Source organism: Brassica napus, chromosome C4 (genome assembly GCF_020379485.1).
Source record: "Brassica napus cultivar Da-Ae chromosome C4, Da-Ae, whole genome shotgun sequence".
Lineage (NCBI taxonomy): Eukaryota > Viridiplantae > Streptophyta > Magnoliopsida > Brassicales > Brassicaceae > Brassica > Brassica napus.
In genome coordinates, this window is record NC_063447.1 from 1,419,235 (window position 1) to 1,427,949 (window position 8,715).

The window sequence follows — 8,715 nt, forward strand, 5'->3', positions numbered from 1 at the left end:
CGATTCTCTCTAATCCATCGTTCTCATCGTTCTCATCGTTCTCACCGCCGGTTATCTCTCCGCCGTTATAACCGTCGTTCTCACCACCGTTCTCACAGCCGCTTCCTCTATTTAAGATCCGAGAGGAAACTCTAGCGCGCATTCTCTCAGAGGCGTCTCGTTGAACTCCGCCGCCGGTAAGTTATATCTCTTACTGTCGAGTGATTGATTGAGGAAAAGGTGAACATAAAACTGGAAGTCTTGGAAGACTTATAATTAAGTCGTCTGGAAAGTCTTCCAGCTGGAAGACTTTCCAGACGACTTAATTATAAGTCTTTCAGCTGGAAAACTTGCCAGACGACTTAATTATAAGTCTTTGATTGTTTGAGATGGTTGTCTTTGATTGTTTTGCAGGCAAAAAAAATGGAGATGCCAGAACTCCCCCGTAGGATATATACATTAGGGGAAGAGCCCCCCGCAGTGCATAGCATTTCGTATCATACTTGTTGGACGTTGCATGCTGCTTTAAAGAAAGCTCTTCATGATGACGAATATGAAGAGCTGAAGGAGTCGAAGTTGGGAGTTTTCATCAAGTTCCAAGAGCTGGGATTTGATTGGGCTTCAAGGCTGGTTCACTACATGCTCGGTTTCCAGCTGGACATAAAGAAGAAGTATGAGCTGTGGAGTCTCGTTGGTCCAGAACCTGTGAGGTTTTCACTGTTAGAGTTTGAAAACCTCACTGGTCTAAACTGCGAGTACATCGAGGACCTTGAGAGACCTCACTCTGCTGTTACAAAGGAGTTGACTTCTTTTTGGGAGATGTTGGGAGTTCATGTCGAAGCTGGGCCATCTACTCAGGAGATAATAGCAGCACTTGAGAGATGCGAAGGGTGGTCTCGGGATGATCGCAAGCGGCTCGCGTACCTTGCCATCTTCACTGGATACATTGAAGGGAGAAAGTATTCAACCCCTACACGGGTTAGTCTGGCAAGGCTAGTGATGGAGCTAGAACGGTTTGAGAATTATCCATGGGGGAGAGTCGCGTTTAAGGTGCTGATGGACTCTGTGAAGGGCAGAGATATTTCGGGTTGTTACACTATTAATGGGTTTGCGCAAGCTCTCCAGGTCTGGGTGTACACAGCTCTTCCGGAATTGGGTGCTACTTTTGGTAATCCTCTCCCAAACAATCCGTCTCCACCGATACTGGCTTACAAGGGTCGCAAAGGACGCAGACAGTTTAAAGAGGCTATCCTCAGTCAGGTATTTACTTCAATCTGGACGACTTCGCAGAAAACTTATAATTAAGTCGTCTGATAAGTCTTCCAATTAGACGACTTAGTAGAAGACTTATAATTAAGTCGTCTGGAAAGTCTTCCAGCTGGATGACTTAGTAGAAGCCTTATAATTAAGTCGTCTGGGAAGACTATCCAGACTACTTAATTATAAGTCTTCTACTAAGTCATCCAGCTGGAAGACTTTACAGACGACTTAATTATAAGTCGTCTACTAAGTCGTCCAGCTGGAAGACTTTCCAGACGACTTAATTATAAGTCGTCTGTGAAGTCTTTTCTTTCCATCTTTCTTAATCCGTCAAATATCTAAGTTCATATCTTCTATTTACTGCAGACTAGGGTGATCAACTTTGTTGAAAAGGACACTGCTGAAATGTTTCCAAAATGGGAGTTTGATGTTGAGGACACGCTCGCGGAGAACATAATTAAACTCATGTTTGTGAAGAAACCGTGGAAGTGGACCATGGATTGCTGGGAAGTCACCGGTACTTGGGTCAATACAAAGCCGGCGGTTGTGAGTCCAGCGAAGAAAAAGGTAGTGAAGGAAGACAGTCCAAGACCTCGGAAGAAAGCTCGTAAAGAGGCACCTGCTGAAGCTAGTGAAGAGGCAGCTGCAGAGGCTAGTGAAGAGATGACTACGACTGTTGGTGGGTTGACCAAAGAGGATATTAAAACCATGTTCAAGGACATAGCTGATGCCATGAGGGAAGGGTTTGGGACGTGCCTTAAGGAGATCAAGTATCTGTCGAAAAGGGTGGAAGCTGTGGAGAAGAAGGTTGGTATCACCACAAAACGGAAAGGGACATCATCTCAAAACACTACCTCTCCACCTAAACCGACGCTCGAACCCGGGGTTAGTAACGAATCCTCTCACAACAAGAGATTGACTAGACAAAGTCTTAAGAATAAGAATTAAAAAGTTGCATTTGCTTTGTTTCTTGTATGTCAGAACATGTGTGCTTTGTTTATAGTGTATGGATTTTATATATGTATTTTGTTTCATGTTTGAAGACACTCATTGGTTATTATTGTTTGAAATGGATCTTTGGTTATTATTGTATAAACCCATCTTGTATATTGCAGAGTGAAAGTGTCAATGGGACGAACGCGGGAAGGAAGAGCTTGGCGGAGGATAAAGGTCCAGATGTGCCCGCAGATGTGCCCGCAGCAGTGCCCGCAGATGCTAGTTCCTCGGAAGATAAAGCTCCAGAACCGAGCCTTGTTCTATTGGACAAAAATCAATCCACTGTTTCAGATTTACAGAAGGAGGATGCTAGATATCTAGAAAAGAGGGATGCTGCTTTGGCACTTTGCCGTGCAAAGAGTGATCGAACAAGGAAACTTGCTGCCTCACAGAAATCTCCTTATACGGCAAACAGAACGGCCAGAGTGATCATTTCAAACAAAAAGCTTTATCCAGGCTATAATCCTTTTGCACCAATTGACAAGACGAAGTTAAGGGAGCTCGCTGATTGGTTGAAATCTTGTCCGTAAGTGTTTGCTTTTCCCATAATAGCTTGCTTTCCACATAATAGCTTGCTTTTCCCATAAAACCTGATTGCTTTTCAACATTTTGTGTTTGCAGTCATTATAGAACAGCTCTCGATAAAAAACCACGTAAAAGTAGAACTTGGTGGTATCAAATCCTCCGAACCTCCCTAGAGTGGCTGGAGGACTGTGTAAGTCTTCTGCTATGACGTAGACGACTTACTTGTAAGTCATCTGGTAAGTCTTCTACGTAGACGACTTATCAAACGACTTAATTCGTCTACGACTTACTTGTAAGTCGTCTGGTAAGTCTTCTACGTAGACGACTTATCAGACGACTTAATTCGTCTACGACTTACTTGTAAGTCGTCTGATATCTTCTGACTTGTACTCTATTTTATATGCAGCATATTGATGCTTGGATTAATGTGTTGAGGAAGAGGTACGACGCTAACCCACAACATTTCAGGAGCGAGAGAATTTGCTTCCTTGATCATCTCTTTGCTCAGCAATGGATATTCAACTTCAAGGATTTTAAGGATTCGAAGCCCGATCACAACGGTTTAGGAAGAAGACTCCCTGGTGGGGCGTGGAATTATTATGCAGGCACTATACCCACATTTTGCCAATCGAACAAGGTTTGGGGGACGGATATTGATGATATCTATGCGCCAGTAAACTTCGCCGACAGTCATTGGATTGCTATGTGGATATCGATCCCTAAGAGGCACATAGTCGTCTTTGATAGCATTTGTTCCAGTATCTCCCAGAAGAACTCGATGTGGTAATGGAGCCTTTTCTCTACATGGTCCCTTATCTGCTTGTTGAGTGCGCTTCCTCAGACGAACAACGTGCCCAATACAGCCTGGAGCCATTCACATATGAGAGACCGACCAATATACCTCCGGCCAAAGCTGGTGATTGTGGCGTGTACACTCTAAAGTACATTGAATGTCATACTCTTGGGATAGAGTTTAGTAAAAAAGACTTTGCTAAGCCCAACGGGAAGAGTATGAGGGATAAGATGGCGGTGGATATATTTCAAGAGCTTCCTAACGTGCATGAGTTCGAAAACAAGGACATGGATGACATCATGGGTACGTATGACGTGTGATAAACATGCCACTTTAGATTATTTTGTATGATATATTAGGCTGATGTGTGTATTTGAACTTGATCCCTATTTTGTATTTGAACTTGATCCCTATAACTATATTCTGCGCAGAAGACTTACAGTTAAGTCGTCTGGAATGTTGGACGACTTAACTATAAGTAGTCTGGAAAGTCTTCTGAGCAGTGACCTTTTGTAACTATATTTCAGATAATATAAAGGGCAAGACCATCTCAAATTTGTTTGGTAGTGCAATTTGACAAAGAAGTTGATACAGATAAGTTCATAACACAAATTTTTAGTACATAGACTGAACACTGGACGACAAATTTTCGAACTTGTCTATCACTTGTAACATGAATAGGAGGGGTGTCTGGAGCCTGCATCATTTCTGCTGGTAATGAGTAGGTTATCTCCACAGATTCTGCGCTCATGTCCAGGTTATAATCTTCTTGAGCCATTGCAAGAAGTTCAGCATGTGTCGAACCTTCCCCCAAAAAAATGATTCTCGCTCCTTTGACATTATCAACCACAAAATCCCAACGGCAATCATTCAACAATCATTCTTCATACACTGCATGTAACTGACGCATCATCAACAAAAATTCAAAATAAAACACATTAGTAAACATAGAGAAAATGAAAGTTTACTAAACATTGACGCAGACGACATACCAGTAAGTCGTCTGGAAGACTTACCAATAAGTCGTCCAAACAAGTCATTTTTGCAATTGAATTTTAAATAGGACGACTTACAAGTAAGTCGTCCAGCTTTGTTTGTTAAAAAAAAAAAATCTAGACGACTTACTGGTAAGTCGTCTAGGATAAATGGGTTAGTTTTGCATTTGACCGAATTGTATCAGATATTTGACTTTTCCTGGACGACTTACCAGTAAGTCGTCTCAGGGAAAACAAAAATTTCAATATTTTATTAAAGGGTTAGTTAACACATAGATTTTGAAAAAAATTAAAAAATATGAAAATTTTGTTTTAATGCATAGTTGCATCCTTCACTAACATATTATGAAGGTCAAAGAGGTTTGGAAATTCTGTTGTCTCCGTTTCTCTTGAAAATAGCGATTTTATAGTGGTTAATCCACCAATTTAGGGAGTATTATGAAGTTTTACAAAATTAATGGACAAAAAATTCAAACGATACCCATGTATCATTAAAGTGAGTTTAATATACATTAATACTAATGTAAAATGTGCTTAGAGAATTTAAAACAACACTAAAGATCATAGGCTTCAGTATATAAAGTATTTACCGAAAAATTCAATATTTTCAAAGGGGTTAACACATAGATTTTGAAAAAAATTCAAAAAAATGAAAATTCTGTTTTAATGCATAGTTGCATCCATCACTAACATATTATGAAGGTCAAAGAGGTTTGGAACTTTTGTTGTCTCCGTTTTTCTAGAGAATAGCGATTTTATAGTGGTTAGTTCACCAATTTAGGGAATATTATAAAGTTTACAGAATTAATTGACAAAAAATTATAACGATACCAATGTTTCATGAAAGAGAGTTTAATACATATTAATACAAAAGTAGAATGTGTTTAGAAAATTTAAAACAACACTAAAGATCATAGACTTAAGTATATAGAGTATTTACCGAAAATTTAATATTTTCGTAGGGGTTAACTCATAGATTTTGAGAAAAATTAAAAAAATATTAAAATTTTGTTTTACCACACAGTTGGATCCTTCACTAATATATGATGAAGGTCAAAGAGGTTTGTAACTTTTGTTGTCTCTGTTTTTCTAGAAAATAGTGATTTTATAGTGATTAATCCATCAATTTAGGGAGTATTACGAAACTTTACTAAATTAATTAAACAAAAAAATAAAACGATGCTCATGCATCATGAAAGAGAGTTTAATACATATTAATACAAATGTAGAATGTGTTTAGAAAATTTAAAACAACACTAAAGATCATAGACTTAAGTATATAGAGTATTTACCGAAAATTTAATATTTTCGTAGGGGTTAACTCATAGATTTTGAGAAAAATTAAAAAAATATTAAAATTTTGTTTTAACACACAGTTGCATCCTTCACTAATATATGATGAAGGTCAAAGAGGTTTGTAACTTTTGTTGTCTCTGTTTTTCTAGAAAATAGTGATTTTATAGTGATTAATCCATCAATTTAGGGAGTATTACGAAACTTTACTAAATTAATTAAACAAAAAAAATAAAACGATGCTCATGCATCATGAAAGAGAGTTTAATATACATTAATACAAATGTAGAATGTGTTTAGAAAATTTAAAACAACACTAAAGATCATAGACTTCAGTATATAGAGTATTTACCGAAAACTTCAATATTTTCGTTGGGGTTGACACGTAGATTTTGAAAAAAATACAAAAAATATGTAAATTCTGTTTTAATGCATAGTTGCATCCTTCACTAACATATGATGAAGGGTAAAGAGGTTTGGAACTTTTGTTGTCTCTGTTTCTCTAGAAAATAGCGATTTTATAGTGGTTAATCCACCAATTTAGGGAATATTATGAAGTTTTACAAAATTAATTGACAAAAAAATTCAAAAGATGCCAATGTATCATGAAAGAGAGTTTAATACACATTAATACAAATGTAGAATGTGTTTAGAAAATTTAAAACAACACTAAAGATCATAGACTTCAGTATATAGAGTATTTACCGAAAAATTCAATATTTTCGTAGGGACACATAGATTTTGGAAAAATTTCAAAAATATGAAAATACTGTTTTAATGCATAGTTGCATCTTTCACTAAGATATGATGAAGGTCAAAGAGGTTTGAAACCCTTGTTGTCTCCGTTTTTCTAGAGATTAACGAATTTATAGTGGTTAGTTCACTAATTTAGGGAGTATTATTAAAGAGAGTTTAATATACATTAATACAAATGTAGAATGTGTTTATAAAATTTAAAACAACATTAAAGTTCATAGACTTCAGTATATAGAGTATTTACCTAAAAATTTAATATTTTCGTAGGGGTGTTAACACATAGATTTTGTAAAAATTTCAAAAATATGAAAATACTGTTTTAAGCCATAGTTACATCCTTCACTAACATATGATGAAGGTCAAAGAGGTTTGGAACTTTTGTTGTCTCCGTTTTTCAAGAGAATAGAGATTTTATAGTGGTTAGTTCACCTATTTAGGGAATATTATGAAGTTTTACAAAATTAATTGACAAAAATTAAAACGATGCTCATGCATCATGAAAGAGAGTTTAATATACACTAATACAAATATAGAATGTGTTTAGAAAATTTAAAACAACACTAAAGATCATAGACTTCAGTATATAGAGTATTTACCGAAAAATTCAATATTTTCGTAGGGTTAACACATAGATTTTGAAAAAAATTAAAAAATATGAAAATTTTGTTTTAATGCATAGTTGCATCCTTCACTAACATATTATGAAGGTCAAAGAGGTTTGGAACTTTTGTTGTCTCCGTTTCTCTAGAAAATAGCGATTTTATAGTGGTTAATCCACCAATTTATGGAGTATTATGAAGTTTTACAAAATTAATGGACAAAAAATTCAAACGATACCCATGTATCATGAAAGTGAGTTTAATATACATTAATACTAATGTAAAATGTGCTTAGAGAATTTAAAACAACACTAAAGATCATAGGCTTCAGTATATAAAGTATTTACCGAAACATTCAATATTTTCAAAGGGGTTAACACATAGATTTTGAAAAAAATTCAAAAAAATGAAAATTCTGTTTTAATGCATAGTTGCATCCATCACTAACATATTATGAAGTTAAAAGAGGTTTGGAACTTTTGTTGTCTCCGGTTTTCTAGAGAATAGCGATTTTATATTGGTTAGTTCACCAATTTAGGGAATATTTTAAAGTTTACAGAATTAATTGACAAAAAATTATAACGATACCAATGTTTCATGAAAGAGAGTTTAATACATATTAATACAAATTTAGAATGTGTTTAGAAAATTTAAAACAACACTAAAGATCATAGACTTAAGTATATAGAGTATTTACCGAAAATTTAATATTTTCGTAGGGGGTTAACTCATAGATTTTGAGAAAAATTAAAAAAATATTAAAATTTTGTTTTAACACACAGTTGCATCCTTCACTAACATATGATGAAGGTCAAAGAGGTTTGTAATTTTTGTTGTCTCTGTTTTTCTAGAAAATAGTGATTTTATAGTGATTAATCCATCAATTTAGGGAGTATTACGAAACTTTACTAAATTAATTAAACAAAAAAAATAATCATGAAAGAGAGTTTAATACATATTTATACAAATGTAGAATGTGTTTAGAAAATTTAAAACAACACTAAAGATCATAGACTTAAGTATATAGAGTATTAACCGAAAATTTAATATTTTCGTAGGGATTAACTCATAGATTTTGAGAAAAATTAAAAAAATATTAAAATTTTGTTTTAACACAGAGTTACATCCTTCACTAATATATGATGAAGGTCAAAGAGGTTTGTAACTTTTGTTGTCTCTGTTTTTCTAGAAAATAGTGATTTTATAGTGATTAATCCATCAATTTAGGGAGTATTACGAAACTTTACTAAATTAATTAAACAAAAAAAATAAAACGATGCTCATGCATCATGAAAGTGAGTTTAATATACATTAATACAAATGTAGAATGTGTTTAGAAAATTTAAAACAACACTAAAGATCATAGACTTCAGTATATAGAGTATTTACCGAAAATTTCAATATTTTCGTTGGGGTTAACACGTAGATTTTGAAAAAAATACAAAAGTATGAAAATTCTGTTTTAATGCATAGTTGCATCATTCACTAACATATGATGAAGGGTAAAGAGGTTTGGAAC

General features: G+C 34.9%; 1 pseudogene; it reads left to right on the top strand.

Annotated features, from left to right (window-relative positions):
- The first annotated feature begins 402 nt into the window (after nt 1-402).
- LOC125585280 lies at nt 403-3,873 on the top strand (annotated as a pseudogene).
- Nucleotides 3,874-8,715: the final 4,842 nt, after the last annotated feature.